General features: G+C 50.5%; 1 protein-coding gene across 7 annotated transcripts in view; it reads left to right on the forward strand.

Annotated features, from left to right (window-relative positions):
• The window catches only part of IQSEC1 (IQ motif and Sec7 domain ArfGEF 1), a 266,555-nt gene that overhangs the window by 150,240 nt on the left and 93,096 nt on the right, over positions 1–23,219 (forward strand). Inside the window, exon 1 of one of the 7 annotated variants that reach the window (XM_058422300.1) lies at positions 1,467–1,488. The exons of the other annotated variants lie outside the window; for them this stretch is intronic. The gene's annotated coding sequence lies outside the window, so the exon portion shown is untranslated. Of the gene's footprint in view, positions 1–1,466; positions 1,489–23,219 lie in introns of those variants that run through there. 7 annotated transcript variants of the gene reach the window in all.

Consider the following 23,219-nt stretch of genomic DNA (forward strand, 5'->3'; position numbering starts at 1 on the left):
TGCTAGGAACAGATGTATAAAAGTTTTCTAATGCAATTTTCCTTCATTAATCCAGCTGATTTAAATGTCCAGAGCGCTGTGGCACTTGGTGTGGCTTTTCCTAAGGAGCCATCAATAGCTTGCTCCAGGAACAATTATCAGGAACTCCCAAAGCAGAATGGATTTCAAACAGTCTCGAACAGTCATAAGGATAAAATGGCCCTAGAGAAAATGGAATTATGCAACAGCAAACAGACAGTTAATCACGGAATGATCCTGCTCTGTGAAGAAACAGCGTGAACTTGGTTTCTTGCTTAATTAAGTTGTATAATATAAACATGTATCTGATGTCTCTGGTGCCCTGATAATGGTGCTGGTGACCTCTGCAGAGAGAAGGGAGTGTGGGCTGAGCAAAGGCTGGGGGAACTTCGATCTGTCACAGCAACAACTCTGACTCTCAGGGTGGTCTTGGAGATGCCAGGGCAGGATTTAAAGGGCTCCTCTCTACAACAATAACAATTCTTTTTTCTGAGGTTTTCGCCATGTGAGTGTGTGCTGGGGCTTCAACTCATTGAAGCTTTTGGCAGTAAATGCTGTGTGTTTTAACTTACTCAGCACAGCAAAAGAATTCCACATGCATCATCTATTTTTGGGTTGATTTGGCGTTTCTTGAGGTTTTTCGGGTTTGGTGGGGGTTTTTTTTGTGGGGGTGTTTGTGGATTTATTTTTTTGGGGGGGTTGTTTTTTTTGTTGTTGTTGGTTGGTTGGTTGGTTTGGGGGCTCGCTTTATTAAGATCTTGCCATTTTACTGTTGCTGAGTAACAGGCTGAGTGTCACAGCTGATACTCACCATCGAAAGCCAGCAGGACTCCTTCATGTGCCTTCAAATCCAGCTTTGGAAAATGACTCACTACTTTTTTTTTTTTCTTTTTCTTTTTTTTGGCACCAAAAAGTTTATTACAGTACGCAAAAAATTTTGCAAGCAGCTGAGAGTTCCTCCAGCCCGAGTCACTTGATGGAGCGTGTACCGGGTTAGCACCTACAGGTCTCGGGAGGGATTTTCTGGGGCAGTGTTACTGGGCTGGGGGATTTTTTTTTTTTTTTTTTGAAGTGGAATAAATGGGAATAACTTTCTGCAGGTGCTGCCTAGCTAGGGTTTTCTGACCTGGCAGCTCGGAGCAGCGAGTGTAACGCGGAGCTTTCTGAGCAGCCTCTCATAATCTCTCCTGGCTCGCGAATAACGTAAACACCGAAGCTTATAAATCACGGAGAAAGGAGTAACCCGAGCCCGGAGATGGGAGAGCTGCCTTCCCTCGGAGTTCACTCGAGAGGAGGTCGGAGGAATCCCTTGGAAGCGGTGAATCGGGGCTGGGCTGCTGCCTGAGCCCTGGCTCTGCCCCGTCCTGCTCGGAATCCTCCTCCCTTTGCTGCGGGCAAAGTCATGAAGGGGGATGGCAGCGCCGTGTGGAACCTGATGTGGAAATACTGCATCTCTGTCAGGACCATCAGGTACGGGGGGATTTACGGGGCTGCCTTGGGAGAGCCTGGAAGGAGCGCGTTTTGGAGCTGTGCTGCTGCTGGGCTCCTGCTCCCGGCAGGGTTAACTCTCAGCAGCCCGGGAGGGTTCTTGGCGTGGGTTCTTCTTCCTCAGCCTTACACTGAACGTGCAAAAAGAAAATGACAGGGTTATGGGGAAAAAAAAAAAAAAAAAAATATATATATATATATATATAAATATATATATATAAAAATATATATATTTTCCAGGAATGTGGAGGTTTCTGTCTCATTTACAGGCAGGAGAAAAATAGGACTAAGAAAGAAACCTTATTTTAGCGAGTGAAAATTCCTAAATTCTGCTCCTCTTCTGAATGCTTGCCTGTCATAATTTCCTGCTTGTCCTGTCTCCCAAATCCAGAGGTCGAGCAGCTGTTGTTGGCACCCCACAAACATCACCTGTGGGGAAGGGGGGGTGAAAGAAGGTGGCTCTTGGGGCAGGAGAAGCCCCTGGGTTCAGTGCCTGGTGTCTCGGGCTGCCGTGGTGCTGGGAACAGGCAGGAGCTCTGCTGTGGGTGCTGAGCCTGGCTGGGCACAGCCCGGGGTGTTGGACACTGCTCCCTGCCAGGAGCAGCTGCCCAGGATTCCAGCACAGCTCATTGCAGCGACGGAGCTGCTGGCAGAGACACTTGATGATTCTGCATCCTCACGGCGATTTTTTAATATATTTCTAAACAGTTGCCCGGGCTCAGGCCTTGGTTTCTTGGTGGGAATCGGCGGTGTGGGTTAAGTGGCACCTTTGGCCATGCCAGCTCCCCTGCAGAGGTCGTGGCATGCGAGTAATTACCGCATTTCACACTGCATAATTATCCCGGGCTGAGGAAATCGTTTAGAGAGCCTGAATTCCTGCACGGGCTTTGATTACAGCTCCAATGAGGCTGTGGAGGGCTTTCTATCGTCAGGGTACCAAAATGAAGCTAAGGGATCCCTTAGTTCCCAGCAGAGCCAATATAATAGAAACTGGCAATAACAATCCCCAAGAGAGGATTCGATTAAGATAAAAATTCTTTTATTTATGATCTGGGTTTAGAACCAGAAGCAGAGGGAGAGCCTGAAAGAAGCACATGAGTGCAGGCTTTGCAGCACAGATGTTATCCCAACCTCGGTGCTGCTCCGGGACAAGTCCCGAGGATGGATGATCCTACAAGAGTAAACTTTAAAAGTTCCTCAGAGGCCTCGGGTGTGGCGATTTCCCCCAAGCCTGCCACGCAAATTGCGATGTCCTGTAAGCAGCCAGTTCTTTATTTCATCAGTGACCTTACTGCCGTGTAGGGTGGGTTGAATATTTAGCCGAGTTATCCACAGCAGGGCTTATTTATAGAGCTGCTGGTGGCTCTCCCAGCCAGTGAAACGCAGGGTAACAAGAGGATTTTCAGTGAATGTTTTCGGTTGTTTTGACAGGTCTTATCTTTCTTTGGCAGCAGCACCAAGAAGTTAAAAGAGAATTTAAAAAAAAACGAGTTTTCCTTTGTAGAAAAAGTTCTCTACCACCCCAAGCTGCTTTTCCGACACGGTTCAGAGACCTCCCTGAGTGTGTCCCTGTGCTTTGGGAGACTCCAGCAGCCACTGGTGCTCCCGTTCTTACCCATCCCGGGGGGGCTATCCCGGTCCTTCTCCCCTTTGTGGGACACTCTGGAGCCAGTGCAGCCCTTGCTGGAGGTCTCGCTGAGCCTGGCTGTGCCCTGCACCAGCAGAGGGAGGCTTTGGTGCTGCCCTGCCCCGGTGGAGCCTCCTGCCCACCCCGCACTGGGCACCAGTCCCTGCCTCTGCCACACTGGGCCGCTTGTCCTGCAGCCCTGATGAATGAGGGGATTTGTGCCTGCCTGGGAAAACAGCCCTGCTCCCGAAGGAAAACGACTCTTTGGGGCTGACCTTGTTTCCCTTGGATTGCAGCAGCTTTAGAAAAACACATTTGAGTGAGTCTTTGTTGCCTGCCTTGACTGGGCTGCGTGGCCCCGTGGGCAGAGCTGGCCACATCCGTGTGTGTGTGTGTGCTGGACCTGCACGGCCAAACCCCAAACCTGTGGCCTCATGGCTGGCTGCAGGGGAACACGTGTGCCCAGGGGAATGGCTTTAGCCTCGGGGAGCTGCTGGAAAAAGCTTAGGAGAGAGCGGGACGTGGCGGTGTGGAAACTGCGCTGCCCAAAAATGATGGTGCCCTTTTTTTCCTGCTGGGGGCTGTTGGCCAGCTCCCGGAGCACAACTGCAAGAGTGAAAAAGACAAAGGGATTTCTTCACTGTTGTGCCAGAGCTGAGCTTGTTGAGCTTGCCATGGAAGGAGTGTCCTTCCAGAGCTCGTTTCCATGAGCCAGTGAAGCCTCACTGCTGCCAGGTTATTTCCCAAAGCACAGCAGGGGAGAATCCCACAGTGGTCTGAGCTGGAAGGGACCCTTGAAACCCATCTCATCCCACCCCATTCCATGGGCAGGGACAGCTCCCACTGTCCCAGGCTGCTCCAGGCCCTGTCCAGCCTGGCCTGGCACACTTCCATGGATGCAGGGACAGCTGCTCTGGGCAGGAGAGGCAGGGTCTGGCTGTCCCCCAGAGCACAGAACCGGGTAATCCCCGAGCCCCAGGACAGTGCCCACCCAGAGCTGCTGTTGCCATTGCTGTCCTGGCACTGGGGGGATGCAGGATGATTGTCCCTTTCCTGCGCCCTGCCCAGCAGTGGCCCGTGCCACCCCGCGGGGTTTGGGCTCTGCTGGGTGGCTGCAGTCCCTGCCTGCAGGAAGCTGCTCAGTGTTCCTGCCCAGAGAGCCGTCTCCCGTGTTCCTGGGGTGGGAACAGGGCTGTGTGTCAGCCCCTGAGGAGGTGCAGGGTCGGCGGTGGCTGTGCTGTCACCACGGCACCGTCCCAGTCCGTGTGCGGAGGGCGGCACTGCCCCTCCACCCCTCTGAAGGGCCGTGGCACCGAAGGCAGCGCTCTCCTCTGCTGGGGAGTCTCCACTTGTGATATTTGGAAGGCTTCCCCCAGGTCAGCCACGGCTGGAAGCAGAGCTGGGGAAAGCACGGGTCATGGTTTATTCCTGTTAAAGCTGCTCTTCAGTGACCCCCCCATGGGCGGGGATGGGCAAAAGCACAATCAGGAAATTGCTCATCGGCGTGTCCAGGCTGGCCCTTGTGTTTATGGGATCCTGGCAGCTTTAAGGCCGAGGAACAAGTGTTAGGAGGGGTGGGAGCAGGTCCTGCGTGGGGAACGGCTCGTCCCTGGTGACGTCCCGGTGCCAGCCGGCTCCAGCATGGCCTCGGTGGCTGGAGACTGGAGCCATCTGAATCAGCACATCCCAGCCCACAGGGAATAAATTACAGGGTTTATAGCGGTGTAACACATAGTTTTCAGCTTGCATCTTCAAGTTCCAGCGCGAGTAATGGAGGAAAGCAGTCAATAGTTACTTCTTAGTGCTCCACACATCTGGAAAAAAGTAAGAATTAGTCCTCAGTCTGAGCTGTCTGGGAGTTTCTTCACTTATTTTCCTTCTGCTACAAACATTTTCCATTTTGGTTTGGTCATACTTTATTTTTAGTTGTCTGCTTTGGCTTTTTTTTTTTTTTTTCCCCCCGAAGGCTGACGGAACAACGCAGTGATTTCATCAAGGAAAACCAACACCCTGAGCAGTGAAAGGCTCCCCTTTGGGCTTTGGTGGCTTTTGGGGCAGCTACTGGAGCTGGGGCGGTCGGGATGCAGCTCATAAAATCAGGAAGCTTGGAGCACATAAAATTTAATGTGACTTGGGTAGGGGCTTGTCCATAAATGCTCTGAGCATCCAGACTGCTCTAAATTACACTGGGATGGGTGCAAAAGTGTGTGCTGGGAGCCGGGGCTGGGCAGAGTTTGCTCTGCAGCTCATGGGCAAACAGCAGCAGCCAACAACATGACCAGAGATAGCGGGGTAGATAATCAGAAATTCAATTTGTGCTGTCAGTAATAGCAACTCCAGCCCCCACCTCAGCTGTTCCTCCTGGCACCCCCAGGGTTCGTGTTTGTTTGATAATGTTTGTGAAACTCACCTGGGAGAGGAGAATATCTATCTCTTAGGAGTTGTTACAGTGGGAAGCGATGGAGTTGGCACCTTTCATTACGATCAGACGTCACCAGTGTGATCTTCCCGTAGCTATTTCACGGCTTAAACACTAATGGGAATTACTGAACATTCATTCCTAAGATGAAAAAGAAAAGCCAAAACCCCAAACCCAGATACATGCATATTTACCTCCACAACCTGCCTGGTTTGTGTTCAGTTTCCACGCGGGTTTCTTTGTCGTCTGCAAAACGCGGCACGTGGGAAGCTACGAGACAAAGCCAAGCCACTGTTACTCATCTCAGGGCTTTGCTCCTGACACAGTGAGGCGTTTCTGGAGGCTTTGGTGCCGTGTTTGGCTGTGCTGGGGCTGTGATGGCCCCAGAGCCTTGCTTAGGTGGGAGATGAGCTCAGCCTGGCTGAGCTGCTGCGGCAGCGTGCGATGCACTCCCAGTGCCAGGGGAATGATCACAGCCAGGGTGCACGGAGCTGGTGTCCTCAGAACTGTGTGTTAGGGGGGTGTGAGTGTGCCCTGGGCGTTTTGCACCCTAAAATAACTTCTGTGGGTGAGCGTCCGCCCCGCTGTGCCTGGTCTGTGCACGGGAAGCTGCAGGGGGAATCACCCTGGCCTTAATTCCCCTACCTGGAGCAGCTTGTTGGCGGTGGGAATTACACGGCCGGCTGCTGCTTTGTATTGTTATTTTTTAAAAAGCCATTTGGCTGCATTTAAAAGCGGGGGGGAGGGCAGTGGTGGGTACTTACACGGCTGGATTGTTTCAATCTGATGGTTCATGGAAATGAGAGGTTTGTGGTTTAGGTTCAGTGAGCTGCGACAGGTTACGGGTTGCAGAGGACCAGAATCTCATCAGCTCCTCCTTGCCTTTCTCTTTGTTAGGAGCACTCATTAAAACGCTCCCACTTTGTACTTCTGTGTGTTCTTTCTGTCTCGCGCTCCGCATTATTATGGATAAAAGCTCAAAATGCAGGGGCAGGGGCTGCTAGAGCCAGCAGGTGATTGCAGTTTAGTCCTTGCTTGAGGGCAGGTGTAAAGCACCAGAATTTGCAATATCTGCAGGTATTTCAGGGTCTCTTTGCACAGAACCCTGCAGGCGAGGGTGAGTGCCCTGGGCGGGCGCTGTCACTGCTGCTGGGGGCTCCTGGGATTTCCTGGGTGGCTTTTAGGACAGGTGGGATAATTTCGGGAGGTGTTCTGGGGCAGGGAGGTTGGGCTGGCTGACCCCCAGTGCTCCCTACCCCATCCAGGACTGCGGGAACGTGGCAGTGATGCTGCAGGGCGAGGGCTGGAGGCTGCTTCGCTCCCCAGCTGCATTTCCAAACTTTGTTGTTTCACTGAGAGGCTGTGTGCGCTGAGCTGGCCTGCTACTGGAGCACCAGAAGGCAGCTTAGCTAAGCAGCTAAAAATGAAATCAACTTCCAGCACCCTTTGGAGTTTTAATGTCTTTGCATTAAAATTATTGCATCGAAGTTCTGCTCTAACTTTCAGCAGCCCTGGGCTGGACTCAGCCAAGGCTCTGTGCTTGCAGGGTCTGATGACATGCACTGAAACCCTAGGAGTCAGAAACCTAATCCAGGGCAGTCCAGAGAAGTTAACAGCCTGTTTTATTATTTATTTACCCAGACCTTTCCAAAGAGCTCGTCGGAGCAGAACCGTGGCTTACTGAGCTGGTAGAATTGTTTGTCTAGTGGTAGAGGAGTTTCATTCTCTTCAAGGCAGCTTTTTTGTGCTTTTATGCTCTCTGGAGGTGAGGCATGTGGTAAAAATACGTGTGGCAGCTTTTGGGGCAGAATTAGTTTGAGTTTTGTGCTGCTCCCACTGCTGCTCCTTGTCAGACAGAGCTAGAAATTGGCATTCAGGCTTTGCTCTGAAGGGTGCTGCTGCTGCTGTTGTCCTTCAGTTACTCAGCTGTTTGTATTTCTGCTATTTTCTGCCTCCTGAAGTAGCCCACCAGCTTGGGTCTTTTTGTTCTGAGCGTGCAAAGCAATAAATTTCATGGCAGCGTTCCCTGCTCTTCGGTCAGAACGGAATTATCTTTACGGTGGACTCTAAAGCAAATTAGGTAGGGAGAGCGCAAAGCTCCGAGCTTATCTGGTTTTAACAAGATCATGAAGGAGTCAGATGACGTTTTAGGAATTGGTAAGTACTGATCAATGTAAAGCTTATGAATCATGTCATTAACATCTGTGCTGGGGATTGATCGTGGTGCAAAATGATTTTGAGGAAACGGTCTTCTGCTTAAATGCCTGGTAGGAGTTTTGTTCCTTTCCTAACAGGAATTCATTTTGCTATACGAGTATAAATTCAAATTCTTGCTGTGTTTCTGCTGTCCTCACTGCAATATCTGCCTATTAATCATTTTCTTTGACAGTAATCATAAAACCGGCAGGAACCCGTGCAGTAAGCAAGGTGTCAGGCGTTCACTCATCTTTAGCAGAGACAATAATTCAGGGTGTAATTAACTGCCTGACAGGTACGGCGTGTGCGAGGCGTCTGAAGTGGGCTCGGGTTCTTGGGGGGTTTCCTGTGCTCACCACGGCTCGGGGGGTGGCAGAGCTGCCTAACGAGCCTCTGGTGACAGCTGCAGGAACGGACAAATAAATGGAAATAAAACCAAAGCTGCTCACGTTCGTATTGCCCGGCCGGTTAATGACACTGGAGCAGAGCCGGAGGCGGGCGAGGCAGGGCAGCCTGAGCTGCTGCATTTCCGTGCTGAGTGCAGAGCTGCAAGCTGATCAATTAGCACTGAGGTGAGTTAGTCACACCTGCCTCGGCCTTCTGGAGGAGTCTCAGCAGCGTGCACGGCATTTTGCACTCGATGGATTCTCATCAGCTGGTGATACCAGAGCAAGGAATAATATTCCTTCCACAGCATCAGGGGGCCGCTTTCACGCTCTGCCGGGGGCTGCTCTGCGCAGGGAGAGCAGCGTGGCTGGGAGTCACACAGGGGAATTCCATCCTGACACGGAGCATTCTGCTTCAGCTCTCCTGAAAGCCATTTCTTGTCACAGAAATTGGTTTTCTAACAATTGGACGCTGCCAGCCCACATCACGGTGAAGGGCAGGCACCCTCGTGTCGCCACTCGCCTTCCTGGGAGCCACCTGGCCGTGCTCGGGTGTCAAGTAAAGCCGGCTGTCCAAGGAGATCTTGGAAATCAGGATCTCCTGGCATTTAAGGTTTTAGAAATTAGGATTTAAGAAACTGGAGCCCTCAGGCGGAGCTGAGGTGGCGTGTGGCCCTGCAGGACCTGTGACACCCGGAGTGCTGGCACCAGGCAGAGCGGGGCAGTGCCAGCTCCTTGTGCTCCCGTGCCAGGGCGCAGGAATCCACCTGCAGCCTGGATGCCTCCCTGTGCCAGGGCAGGGGGCACTCCCAGCTCTGGGCAGGCTCTGTGACAAAGGCAGGAGCCAGAGCAGGCTGGGGCAGGGAGGGAAACGCGACCTTTGTGCTGCTCGGAGCCTTTGGGATGCGTTCCAAGCCCTGTGGATAACGTATTTCCCTGTTTAAAGGACAGGGTGGCTGCAGTCTCCTCTGCTGCCCACAGCCCTGGGTGAGGAGCTCTCTGTCTCAGGCGTTCTGAACCACCTCTGGCCATGAAATGATTGCCTTTCTCCTGTCGGGTGGGGCAGTGAGTGCCCGGTGCCAGCGCTGCCGCGGCCAGAGGGAGCAGCCTGGCCCGGTTCAAGGGGTCCCTGCCCGTGGCAGGCCGTGGAACAAGGAGAGATTCAACCTTCCAGCCTTCCAACCCAGGCCGGCGTGGGGCTCCGTGATGCTGGGAAATGAGTCCATGATTATCTCAGGGTCCAGCTGGGAAGCGCAGCCGAGGCATCCAGGCAGCTTCAGAGGAAACTGTGGGAAGGAGCTGCTGAGCTTCTGATGCCTCTGGGAAGATAAAAGGCACATTTGTACTTTGCCTTGGATGCTGTTATCTGAAGGCAAGCCCTGCTTGCCTTTGGGAGGAAGGGCACAGGAGCAGTAGCTGTTGGCAGATCCTGTTATAAAAAAGCCTTTATAAAAGCCATCAAAACAGCCCCCATGCTGCTATTGTGGGGTTTATTGTGTTCCCAAGAAATGGAGGCTAATTTAACAGAAGTTTCACAATGAAATTAGGAGATACCATGTGTTAAATTGCATATTTTTAGTCTCGTAGGGTTAAAGCTCAGTTCCAATTTCCTTGGAACTGTTGGGTGTTCACAAAAGACCTGCAACTGCTGCACAGGGGCTCTGCACAGGTAAGGTGTGTTTTTATCAGCAGATGTTTGTATGGCTTAATCCTCTTCCATGTTTAAACCAGCAAGAGTGAACTATTCCACCAAGTCAAGGAGATTGGGGCAGATCAATCTATTCAGCACCTTAGCATCTGTTTGAAATTTTCTCCTGGTGTTTCAAAATGAGTGAAAACCGTTCACACTGCTTCATCTGACTGTTTAGGAGAGCTTAACCCTGCAGCTGCAGTGGACACACAGCCCTGGATTTAAGCATTTTCCACAAAGAGCCTCGGGAGTGCTCAGCTGTGGGGGTTTTCTGGCCATGGACACAAAGACCTGATGATGGAATCTCACTGTCTGTGTATTTCCAAGTTAATGTAACAAACACTTGTGGAGGGAATGCATCGACTGCAGATAAATGCTTGACTTCTTTCCAAACGTCCAGCGTTAACTCCTTAAAAACAAACACATGGAGGAGAACACAGACCTTAAAGGCAGCCTCTTGAAAGATGCTTGTCCCAGGTTGTTTCTCCTCTTTCCAGGCTCTGGAACCCCTGCATTTTGCAGTTATTCCACCTGCACATTCCAAGTGCTTGAGCAGATTGGTTGCTCAGGTGATGGAGTCTTGCACAGTAGCTCAAACCCAGGTCTAGAGGGTGAATAATCCCTTTAATGCCTGTCTTGTTGGTGTTCCTCGGGGTAACAGTGGGATGGAGAGTGAAAAATGATGCTGGAAAGGGTGAAAATGACATTTTGTAAGTGCCTTTTGTGCCCCTGCTGTCCTGTGTCCTCTCATCCCGTGGTCCCCACACGTTTTGTAACAATCCACGGTGAGAGATAAGGAAAAGAATCCACATGAGAACTGGCTGGCAAGGCCATTTCCTCCAGAGCAGGGAAAGGCTGGAGCTTTTATAGAAATGGGGAGTGGACTCCATGAAATGCATGTGCTGTGTGTGCCCTTTCAGACAGAGATGGGGATGGGCGTTCATGCCAAGATATCCAGGATTAAAATGGTGCCTTTGCAGAGTTCCAGGCCAGGCTGGGCAGGGTTTGGAGCAGCGGGAGGTGTCCCTGCCCGTGGCAGATGGGCTTTAAGGTCCCTGCCCACCAAAACCAGTCTGGGGTTCTGTGGTTCCTTATTGATACAAGTCCCAGTGCTGTCCAGAGAGGACTCAGATGTTAAACAGCACTGGGAGCACGGGTAGCAGGCATGTGGCAGTTCAAAAAAAAAAAACCAAAAAACAAAACAAAACCAAAAAAAAGCGAAGAAAAACCCCCCACACAAAGCCCTTTTGCAAGTTATTTCCGTATCAGATGCTTTGTGTTTCATGGCACACATTCAGCTGTTCAGTGAGCTCTGCAGGCTTGCAGAGTTTTGTATCAATATTTGATCATTTGCCCTGACTTTGAGGAACAGAAAAGTGTGTTTCAGGCACTTAAGAGCCTTAGGGAAAGCTCAGAGCACCCGGGGGCAGCACCTGAGTGCTCGGTGGTGTGAAGCTGTTCTGAGGAGGAGAAACCCCCCGGTTTGTGTTTGAAGCACACTGAGGGGTGGATGCTTTGGTGGTGGGGTTTCTTCACTGAGGAGTTCAGGTGATGAGTTAGGAAACCCTGGAGATGAGGACTGAGAGGGCCTTTAAGGCATGGAGTCTTCCAGCCTTAATGCAGTAATTTTACAGACGTTTTCACCGGGGTGTTGGTGACTGTCAGTGATCTGAATTCGGGGTCTGAAGGAGTTCTCTGGTTTTCCACAGGAATTCTGGGGCAGGGTTAAGATGAACTTTCCAAAATGCAAAGAAAAAAGGAGGGGAGAGGAAGAGGGAGAGGAAGAGGGAGAGGAGATGTTCCTCGAGCATTTATTGCCACGTCAGCCTCATAACAGGGTTTGAGGCAACTGAAAGATGGCCACAGCTCACGTCTGCTGCAGCAGCCCAAGATCTCTTTGTCACAGGGCATTTTAAAAGTTTTCCAGCCAACAGCACATTGCTAAAGCTCACAGACAATTGTTCTGCCAGTCACTAAAAGCACACCTGCTGCAAACAATGCTTGCTTGTTTGCTTTCTATTAACAATAAACAATATCCCGTTATTAAGCTTGAAACTTTCTACTCTCTTGCTAAGCAGAAAGTTTTAAGCTTAATTATGGAATACCATGTTTTTTCTGTAGTCTTAAGCCTTATCCTAGCCAAACCTAAGACTCAGACTATCATTTCATGTCCTTGCTTGCGGTACTATTGTAACTTTTCCTGCTTTCAAGCTTTGCAGTTGCAGTTAATTCTGAATTCTCCTGCTCTTTCTGTTTCTGCTTCCACAGCTTTCTGAAAGCTTTCTCACCTTTAGTGCTTCCCCAGCAGCCAGGAGCTCCCCTGGGCTCCTGTGGCTCTCATTTCGGGGTGCTGAGGTCAGAACCTGCTCCCTGCCTTGTGATCCTCATTTTTCAGGGGAGGCAGAGGAAGGAGCCGTGGATGTCCTTGGGGTGCAGATGTCCAGATGTGTCTGGAGCAGATGGACTGCTAAGAAAACAAGAGACCTGGAAGGAAGTCTCAGCCTTTTCCATCTCTGTCTCTAATTTTTCATGTCTATCAAAGCACAGAGGATGGATTTCACTGCGTCTGCCTCTGCTCAGAGGGAAGGGAGGGAAACATTTTGTCCAAGCAGTCGGTGTTCATTAAAAAGAGAGATGAACTTTGCTCAGTGCTTTAAAAAATGGCCTTAAAATCTGGCCCGGATTTGTGCTAGTCATACATTCTTCATAACTTTCCTTTCAAAAAGCTTTTAAAACTCCTCAGCACGGGGCTGGGAGCACTCTGGGCTGTGAAATTATCTTTGCAGACCTTGGGATTTTTTTTCCAATGGTAATTTCAGAGCTCATATGTCAACAAAGCAGCGCACAGAATTATCATTTCCCTCTGGACTTTTCAAATCTGTACCCCCAGGGGAAAGCTAGAGACCACATGACATCAGCTCCGAATATATTAATAAAAATGAAATGTGGCATTTGTTAAAACCCTCTTGTTGGAGAAACAGCCTATTTTTCTGATTAAGTGCTGTGTCAATGTTACATCACACCGACTCGAGATGTTTCTGGGTACCAGCTGGGCTGACAAGCTTTAAAATACCTGGAATCCTCCTCCTGGCATTAAAATCCACCAACATTTGCTAAAGTAATTACTTCTGCTGAATGAATTTGTGGCGTGTCTGGGGAATTTGCTGCGGCTGGAGGTTTTTTTCCCCTCCCCTCCAACCTATGTGTCACAAAGTAATTCCTTGCAGAGCCTGCAAAAGCCTTAATATAATCAGTTTGCGTGCAAATAAATGCAGCTCTGTTGGTTCTTGAGTGGAAGACAGGCTCTGGAAAAGTCTCAGACTGAGGCTTGTGCCTCTTTGGCAAATATTTTTCACGTGTTTCCTCCTCTTCAAGCTGGAGACCCTTCTAATTAAGCAGCTAAGGCAGCAAATGCACGGCGTCCAGCTGAGGGGCAGCTCCAGGGTTCGGGTCCCAGATGGTTGATATCAGGACACGACTTTATCCACCAGAGAGCTGCACGTGAGCCCTGGATTTTTCAATTCCTTCCCCTCACCCTTCCGGTATTAAGGCAGTTTGTTATGTTCCTATCAAATATTTATGTGGTTTGTCCATTGGCTTTTCCTGGGGATGGCTGGGATGGGAGGGAGCTTTCCCCAGGGCAGGGGCTCTGCTGCTTGGGAGCTGCTTTGTTCAGCATCCCCTTCCCATCCATTTCTGCAGCTGGAGTTCCAAGGGTGCCCCAAAAAAGGGCAGGAATAAAAGGGCACACCATGAGGATAAACGTTAACATTTACTCCTACTCTTCCTGTGGATAGTTAAATCCTGTATGATTTTATAGGATGATCAATACAAATTTCAAACAGTTTTGATGTTCAGCACCGCTGAAGCATAGCCTGGCTGTAAAGTTTATCATCACTGGTAGCTAAATAAAAATACAGCAGTGCAGCTTCTGTCATTGGGGTTATTTTTTTTATTCTATTCTACAATTAAACAGCCTGGGAATGTTCCAGGCCAGGTTGGACAGGGCTTGGATAAACCTGGGATAGTGGAAGGTGTTCCTGCTCGTGGCAGGGGTGGAACAAGATGATTTTTGAGGTCTCTTCATCCCAAACCAGTCTGTGGTAAGGGATGTGGTGATGTCTTGATTTAATTGTGCACTTTTAAAATAATCTTCCATATTGCAGAGTGAGTTTTTTCGTGGAGACGAGGACTCAGATTTCTAATTCCTGATGATTTGAGCCTCTCTGAGTTTTGGGAGATGGCGTGGGAGGAGTTTCTCTTGGTTCAAATTCCCCAAACACTGTGGTTCAGTGTTTACATGTGAGCAGAAAGCGAGACAGAAGGAGGTGCTGAGCTCTGGGAAGTCTGGCGAGGAGGTCAGAACAGAAGCTGGGGATTGCATCAGTGCTCTTCTGTCATCTCCTGGACATTGCATGGAGCGCGGAGGTCAAGCTGATGCCATTCCCAAACAGTGCAGAGTATTCAAAATACCTTCAAAACCTCGGATCAGGCTCGAAGTTAGATTAGAAAAGTGAGTTAAATGTTTTGGAGGGATGCTGGTTTGGATGTCTTGCGGGTTTCTGTTGGAAAGGTGCACTATTCTGCTTTGGGGCCGAGAAAAAATGTCAAACACAAACAAAGAGGGGAAAAAACCCCAAAAAACATCAACCAATCCTCACTTTTAAAGCTGAAACTTGCATAAACTGGCGTGAATTCCCTTGGCTTGCACGTTTATGGCAGGGCTGGAGGTTCTGCCAGGACGTCTGCAGTACCCTGTGACAGTCTGTGCGCTGTTTGTGTCTGCACAGGGAATGAGGGGCAGGGAGGAATTCTGCTCCTGACTGCTGCTGTGATCACTCTGCTGTCAGATCCATCTCTAAATAAACCCGTTATTTGCACGAGGTTCAGGTGGGTGAAGATGCAATTTAAGGGACTGCTTTGATGCCACTGAGGCTCAGTGGGGAAACTGCCACTAACTCAGCCAGGATTTCACATCTGCCCTCAGGAGACACCTGATGGACCTGGAAAATGGCACCGAGTGTACCCTCAGACTGGTGGCTTTGGGGATAATTCTGCTTCCTACAGTTTTCAGTTATCTTTCTTTTCAAAAGAAAGCAGACGTCGGAGCTCTTGCTCCTGTAGCAATGAAATATTTCTCACGTGAGGTAGTTTGTGATCTGGCTGTGCAGAACTGGGGAGGTACTGCCAGAATCAAACTGGGCTGCCTAGAGCTGAAGGGATTGGTGTAATGGGATGTGGAGAAAATCCTCTTTCTTGTCTGCAGGTAACAACCCCGACTCGTTCGGCCAATTCTGCGCCGTCTCTTTTCTGCTGGTTTTTGCCGGTCTCTCTCGGGTTTATTCAGTTAAAAGCGTGCAGCAGGGTGCTGACCCAGAGGAGCGTTCCTGGGGTGCCTGTTCCAAGGGAAAGCTTTTCCAGCTTTTCCTCCCTGTGCGGCTCGGGGGCACGAGCACAGCGAGCGCAGCGGGCGAGATCCCGCGGAAAGCTGCTTAAGGAATTGGATTTGGGATGTGCTGAACGCCTCAGCAAACCTCAGAGCTGGGTGCTCCAGTGGAGAGAAAAACTGCACTCGTTTTGTGCAGTGCCGCTCAGCTCCTCTAAGGAGGTTTAGGAGCAGATCCTCGGCCCCTGAAACCACCCAGCCTGGCTGGGAGGGGAGAGGTGGCTCTGAGGAGACGCCTGGGCTTGGCAGGAAAACAGGGTGTTCAAAGGCATAGCAACTGCAGGGCTGGGGTACCAAGGATATAAACACTTACATAAAGTACATAGTAATATATACTATGCATATTATATATTGTAAATAAATATAAATACAAATAGAAATGCACCTATATAAGGTAGGCCACCTTATATAGGGGTGTGTGTGTATATATATGCATATATATATATTTTATATATATAAAATATTTGGATTTTTTGGCATGTTTAAGGCGTTCTCTGCCCATGAGGAGCTGCTCAGCACTGGGTCCTGAGGCTGATGAGTTCTGTGTCCGGGGAAGGAGCTGCTCTTCCTCCCAGGTACACTCACAACTCTCTAAAACCAGCAGCTCAGGCAGTTCCAGCTGCTGCCAGCTGAGCTCCCTCTCCACCCACAGCCTCCCGTGGGTGCGGGCTCACCCCTCTGCCCGCTGGGATGGAGCGGTGCCCTGGGCAAGCACCTTGCTAAAGCCCTCAGCACAGGTGGCTGATAATCTGTTTTAATTATAGTTAACGTGCTTAGTTTCAGAAGTGATGTTTAAAGCTGACAGGAGCTTTCCAGCTCTGCCTTCCCAGCCTGGCTGCAGTCACACAGCCTCCAGCTCGCAGGCTTTTACATTATTTACCCAAAATTAGCTTTGAAGGAAGAATTAAAAATAAAATTAAAAAAAAAGGTAAGAAATTGAAGTTTGAATCTCTTAAGAACTTGATAGAGGAATGGAATGGAAATTAGAGCTCTCGTAGGAGCACTTTGGCTTCTGCTGATCTGCAGAATAATGGGTGAGTCTTGGAAATCTCACTGATTTTTATTCCCCCCCTCAGTTTTTCCCTGTCCCCCACCCCTGTTCCCCCTTTCAAACACCAAGCAACTCCACTTATTTTACATTTTCAGTGCCTTTTGCAGTGCTCTTCCCTGTTAGCAGGTGATGTGAATTGATAATTCCCTTCCCAAAAGGGGTCCTGGCTGCTCTGCACATGATGCCCCCAGGTCTGGGGCTTGGTTTGTTGATTGGTTTTTTTGAAATTTGGCTGTAGAAACAAAGGCCCTGCATGTGTTTAACGTTCTGGCTGCTTGCAGGAGCAGAGGGGCTGCCTGGGCAGCTGCTGGAGCGCTCCATCATTTTAATACAAACTACACCCCGCTCCCCTCAGCGCTCCACACACAGCAATCTGTCTTCCAGGTGAAATTAAAACCAGTTTTAGCATCTGATGAGCCGTGTCAGTCCAGGGGGTGTGGAGAACAAAGGCAGGGGCGGGCAGGAGGGGTGTGTGCATCCCCTCTGCTCTGTTCTGCAGCTCAGGACAGGCCGTGGGTGGAATTTACACCTGCTCGGTGGAAAGTCAGGAGCAGCAGTGAGCAGCACAGGGGCTGAGCTTCCCCTTGCAGCTCGAGTGCCGGACAGAATTGCAGCTCTGCCTGTGGCTGCTCTCCCCATGTGAGGGGCTCTGAGCCCCCCAAGGAGATAACCCTGCAGGAGAAGTTTCTCTCTTGCCTTTGCTTTCATTTTCCTGCTGTTTAATTGTCTTCCCTTTAACCCACGCGGTGCCTGGATAGGTTCCCCCCCCCCCCAAAAAAAAAAAGCTTCCTGTTGTTTTGCAACTGAGACGTTGAGATAATTGCTTTTCCCAGCCCTTGCCCTGTGCTTGCATAGATTTTATATCTGCTCCCCACTTCAAAGTACCCCTCCTTCCTCCTCCAGTATTCCCAAGCACAGCTGGAGAGCCCAAAGGACGGTTTGGAAACTCTATCACGGCAATATTGAAATGTCAGGCACTGGGAGCACGTGGGGTTTCAGCTCCTCGGTCCCAGAGCTGCAGATGTGATGTGCAAACCATCATCCAAATGCACCAGCTGCAGCCAGAGGCTGCGGGATTGCAGAGGTTGGTTATGCTCTCACAATGAAGCGGTGATTTTAATATCTTAGTGATTTCTAGGCTATTGAATTCTTTATGTTATGGCGAGCAAGCTTTCTAAACCTTCACGTGGTGAAGCTGCAGGTGTTTTGGCAGCTATGGAAATTCGGGATTCTGCCACTCTGCCTCATCAGCTACTGCTCTCTGTTGGGTTTGGGGCTGAAATAAAACAAAAAAGTGTATTTGACAGAGCAGTGAAGTGCCTGGTGGGAAGTTCTGCTGCTGAGCAGATCTCTGGGCTCTCCCTGGGCATTCGGACCTGTGGTTTCTCCTTGGGAAGAGCTCCACGTGCTGTCTGCCTTGGGAGCATTAACTCAGGCTGCTGTGTGCCGTGCCAGGTCCCGTGGGAGAGGTTCCTGGGAGTCTGTGAGATCCCAGGGCCATCAGACGTGGTGTGGTTTGGGATTGTGCCCGGAGCCCCGCGGACGCAGGCGCGCTCCCGGGGAGCCGTGTCGGGGGGATGTGCCCGTGTTGGGGAGCACAGGGAAGGACAGCCGTCCTTTACTGCTCCCCTCTGCCTTCCAAAGCCTCCCAGCTGCTCCGAAAGGTCACTGCGAGGCTTTGCGCGGCACCCAGGGGTGGAACACACGCAAGCCGAGGGGCTGACGGGAATTGGGGTGGGGGCACTGCGCTCAGCCGTGGGCTTCGGGGCGTTGCTCCCCCGCTGTGGGCTGACGCTGAACGGAGAAGGTGGAGAAGGAAAGAGCACCAAGTGCCGCAAGAGGCAACGGCAGCTTGGAACAAGGCTCTGGGAGAAATGGGGAGCTGGAGCAGGAGGGAAGGAGGTGTTTGGGGAGAGCTCAAATCCCCTGAGGGATTGAAGTGAATCATCTGAGCCCTCAGGCTTTGTTACTGAGCCAAAGTGCCCTCCTTTGCCATAAAGGGCTTTGCAAAAGGTCATCCTTCCTCTGGGCCCCGTTGCAGTGCCACATAACGTGGGTACTTTGGTGCTTTGGGGTTAAAGAGTGTGTGCTCAGATGGCAGAGAGCTGAGAGAGCAGCCAGAAGCCATTACACTGCTTTACAGAGGTAACAATTCGCAGTTAGAGGCACTCAGTTACACAGCTGGCTGCTGGAATTGTTGCTGGAGATACCAAAAAAAAAAAAAAAAAGATTATGAAGATCTGGAAGATATTTACACTTTAAAGATCTCATCCAACCTGTAGTAGAAAACTCTGCTGCCCAGGTAAGGGAGAGCTGTGTTGTGTGCACGTATCAATGTGTATTCACAGATAAAACAAGATGTACAAAGCTCCAAAGGGAAGTTTTCCTCTTTCAAAGCGGGATGAAATCCCTGCAGTTCCGTGCTGGACTCCCCAGCAAAGCCTGTCTGTCCTGCCTGCTCTCAGGGCTGGATATTTGGTCTTTATCCTCATATACGAGTCAGGCTGAAGTTCCTAGAATGGGGGAAAACCTCTGAAAACTTTCAAGGCCAAAATTGGTGCCCAAGTGTGAACCTTGATAGGTCTGAGGAGGGCTGAGTGTTGGTTCAGGGCTGGTTTTAGTTAAGAATGCAGTCAGTGCATCAGCTGCGCCATTAAAGGAAGATGCTGTGGCATCTGAAGGGAATTTCTTTATTTAGCAGGAATATTAAGTGTGAAATGCCACAGCTGAACAGATAATTGAAGGAGACAGTCAGCCCTGCTCAGTACCCCTGGTGTCCCTGGCTGGGGGAATTATTCAGGCTTTTAAAGTCCCATTAAAGTGCTCTGCTGGCCTCATGGAAAATCCTCCTTCTGCACTCACTCCCACTCAGGAGACCTGGAGAACCTGAAAATTTAGTACTACAAAAGAGGCTTAATTCTTGCAGAAGGTTCCACTTAGTGTTGATGTGCGTGGAAAATTAGAAAAGCTAAGATTGCACCGCTGTAGCACGCATTGAGGAGGTTCTGTGCAAGGCAGATGCAACATCTTGGAACATACAATGCAAAAAAAAAAAATAAATTGATGATAATTTGGGCAGTACAGTGTGTGTCCTGTGCAAGCAGTGCACGTGTTCCTTGTTCCCTAGTGAAAAAGGGAATCTGTGTTCCAGTGGAAACAAAGGGGATGGAATAAGCAGGATTTGGGGAGGGCTGTGTGTGGGCACTGAGGGGCTCAGTGCCAGCTGCCTGGGCAGTGGCACTGAAGGTGGTGCCATCACCCAGGAAACCCCCCCAGCTTCCAGGGAGCCCAGTTCCAGCTCTGTCCTCAGCCAGGGACAAAGGTTGTAGTGGCCTCAAACCGGAGCAGACTCGCTTATTGCTTAAATTCGCTTAAAATTTAACCCCCGGTTCATTTTGTCATCTGAGCTAAAATAATAACGAAGCCAATCTGGATTTCTCGCTGTAAGGAGGGTTTCCTGTCCTCTGCCACGAGTCGGCCCCTGAAGAGCCCCAAGCTGAGGGTTTGAGGCAGAACCCCAGGACAGTCGGAGCTGGGAGGGGGGATCAGGGGGTTTGGGAGCCGCGCTGCCGCGGGCAGGGTTTAACCTGGCTGAGGGAATGCTAATTATTAATTTGTTGAAAAGGAAAAGCTCCCGCGGCTGGGGTGTTATCTGAGTGGCTCGGGGTGACGCAAACACCTCTGAGAACGCGAGTGCAGGCACGTGGGGCGGAGGCAGGTGACTCCGGGGAGCGCATTATCCTGCAGCCTGCTCTCGGCGATAAGCAAAGCGCTGCAATTTCGTGCCGCTGCAAATTGCAGGGCAATATTTTTTTTTGCTTATCGACGCCAAAAGAATTTGAATGGCATTAATTGCAGCTGGCAAATTTGTCACTAAAGGCAGAGAAGGGCAATTCGGCTCGTTTGTTGCGCTTTGGAAGGCAGGGGAGGAAATGATTTCGCTTCTTGCAGAGTAAGATTTTCTTTTCTGCTCTCCACGAGCCAGAGAGCACCTGTCCAAGCAGCACATCTGGATAAAGCCAATCCAAATGCTTCCGGGAGAGCGGGCCAAGGAGTTCTCTCCAACATGTCATTAATTGTTTTGTGGGGATGGGGAAAACAGAAGCCGGAGCAGTGCAAGTGAATGTAATTTTCATCTCGGAGGGGAAAGGAATGATTTAAACAATGGTTAATGTGTGGGAGCCTGCTACTGATTTTTGGCAGAACTGTGCAAGGGCCAGGATGCAACTTAATGCTGGGGTCTGTAATTGATGGGGCTTTTCTGGACTTGACCTGAAGCAGACCCGACCTCTGTCTCAGGGCTCGCTGTGGCTTTGTGCAGGGTGCCAGATGTCCGAGGCAGTGCTCTCCAAACCTTCTGATGCAGCTCCCAGAGCTCCCCAAAGGTGGCTGTGAATTAGAATTACTGCAGGGCAGCCGAGTCTGAGCAGAGTCTGAAGGAGGCTGCTCTAGGTAAATGTTAATGTCCTGTTACAGCAATCCTTGTTCAATCTGCAGGTGACACAGAGGGCCACAGGTGACAGCCCTGGGATGGTTTGGTCAGGAGAGTCCAAGCAAACAGTTTTAATGGGTAATAGTGACTTGTCACCGAGACACACAAAGCAGTCACACGCAGACAAGAGATTTCACAAGGCAGAGGTCCTTCTGAACCAGCTCCCAGCTGAGAGAGCGGAGAGAAGAGACCCCTTTGTTTATTTTTTACTTTTTACACATTTGTGGGTCTAGCAGAAGATTGGCTTTTTGGGGTTTCCACCCCTCAGCCTCAGTGGCCAGACCAACTGTCAGTTACAATTGTTTTCAGGTTAGAAATATGCAAACAAAGGACAGAGAATGAAAAACAAAGGATTTGTTTATGTTACATCTGTGGAAAAAGGTAGAAAAACTGTTCTTAATATTGTACAATAACTAAAAAGATCTGACTCCATTTAAGAAAATCAAAAGGCTCAGAAAAACCAGGGTAACAGTGACTAGCTGATAGGTGATTTTAACAGGTAATATTAATTTTAATAGGAAATAGATGAATGTAAAGCAGGGAGTCTGTAACTGGGGTTGGAGCCCACACGGAGTGGGAATCCTCCCCCAAGGAATTGGGTCTGTGAAGCTCACAGGCTGGTGAGAGGCAGGTGGAGCTTTGGTGGGGACAAACTGACCTGCCCTGAGTCTCTCCAGCGTTTGGGGAGGCTGGAAGGATTTGGTGGCTTTTCTCCCTGCGTGTGGGATGTGATTTCAGGTACCAGGACACCCTGCTGAGGAGGTGCTGTGTTGTGCTCTGTGCAGACAGCTCGTTGATAACTCCCTGCGCCCAGGCTGGGGTGTTTCAGAGGCAGCTGCAGCTCAGGCTGAGCAAGGTTGGGGCACACCCACCATCAGCTGCTGCTGGAAACAAAGGACTCAGGGGCTTGGAACGGGCACCTTCAGCTGCACAGCCAGCCCTGCTTTGGGGTTTGGGGATGGTTTTTCTGTTTTCTGATCATTTCCCCCAAAGGCAAACCAAACTCTCCCTCTCTATTGCCTGAGGGCAGGGTTTGCCAGCTGTCAAGCTGCAGTTAATCTATTTAAATAAATACAGCATTTCCAGCTGTAATGAAGACGTGTAAATGCCATCAGAGTGCCACCTCCTGACACCCCAGGGCCGTGGGGTAAAGAGCAAAGGCACAATTACAAATGTCCCGTTTGTACATTGCCGGGTTTCTGTAGGGCCCAGACCTGCACATCACACTTGGCTTGGGAGGATGAGGTGCTGGGCACGCCCTGCAAGGACCCGACCTCTGCATGTTCTGGATATTGGTGTAAACTGATGCTATGCCCCACCCTGACATCACTGAGACAGCTGGGATTTGGGCAGAGTGCACCTGCTTTGCACAAGTACAAAGTAATCCCATTTGGGGCTAAAAAAAGCCCAGTTTGTGGGCAGAGTGCTGCTTCAGAGCCTCCTGTTCCCCAGGGGATTCCCTCCAGCATCACCTCAGCTTTTGGTGCCCACAGGGCTCGGTGACTGCAAACGGGCGCTGTGTTTCCCACGCCTCGTAATCCATTCCAGTTATCTTCATTGTGAAACAGATGTGGTTTATTCAGCTGAAGCGCTGCTGGCTGCTGCTGTCCACATCAGCAGTCACTGTAAAAAGGGGCAAACCCCCTCCCCTTGGAGTGCTGGCAGGTCGGTACCTGACACTCCCAGGGCACAAGGTGAGGTGTGTCCTGGGTGGAGATTTCAGCCTGCTCCTGCCACGTTAGAGCTGCTCCCCTCCCTCGGCGCATCCAGAACAGCTCCTTCCTGGGAGAACATTCCCAAACTTGGCCCCTTCATCCCCCAGGGGAAGAGCTTTCTGGGCAGCGTGGAGGGAAGCTGGATGCTGCTCATTTGCTGCAGGTGGGGCCAGGCTGTGCCAGCTCAGCACACAGCGTGCTCAGGGAGGTTTGCAATGCGGCCGTTCCCCTTTTCCCCACGCCTTGCAGGGACGGGCTGCTTCTGCTTTCTGCTGCCACGCTTCACATCCTCTGTAAGAAATGCAGGCACAGGTCATGGGGGGTTAATTGGGAGCTGAGCTCTTCCCACAGGCCACGGAGAGACCATTTGGAGCCAGGAATAGAAAAGCTGCCCTAATGTTCCTCCGGCCCTGGCCTTTTGGAAGCTTTGACTCGTGTCCTTCACAGGCTGGGGATGGGGTGAAGGATCCTCGTGGGGTTTTTTGCCACATCTGTGGCAAGGTGCAGTGAGCTGGCAGAATGAGAGGACACCAGACCAACCTCACCTTTATCTCCACAAAAATAGCCTTTGAAAAAACACAGCTATTTTTAGGAGCTGTGAATTAGCACCGTTCTTTCTGTGTTTCCATCCTTCAGCTGAGCCCTTGGCATTTCAGCAGGAGGGGTTTTTAAAGCTGACCTGGTTCCAAAC

Source organism: Hirundo rustica, chromosome 12, assembly GCF_015227805.2.
Source record: "Hirundo rustica isolate bHirRus1 chromosome 12, bHirRus1.pri.v3, whole genome shotgun sequence".
Classification (NCBI taxonomy): Eukaryota; Metazoa; Chordata; class Aves; order Passeriformes; family Hirundinidae; genus Hirundo; species Hirundo rustica.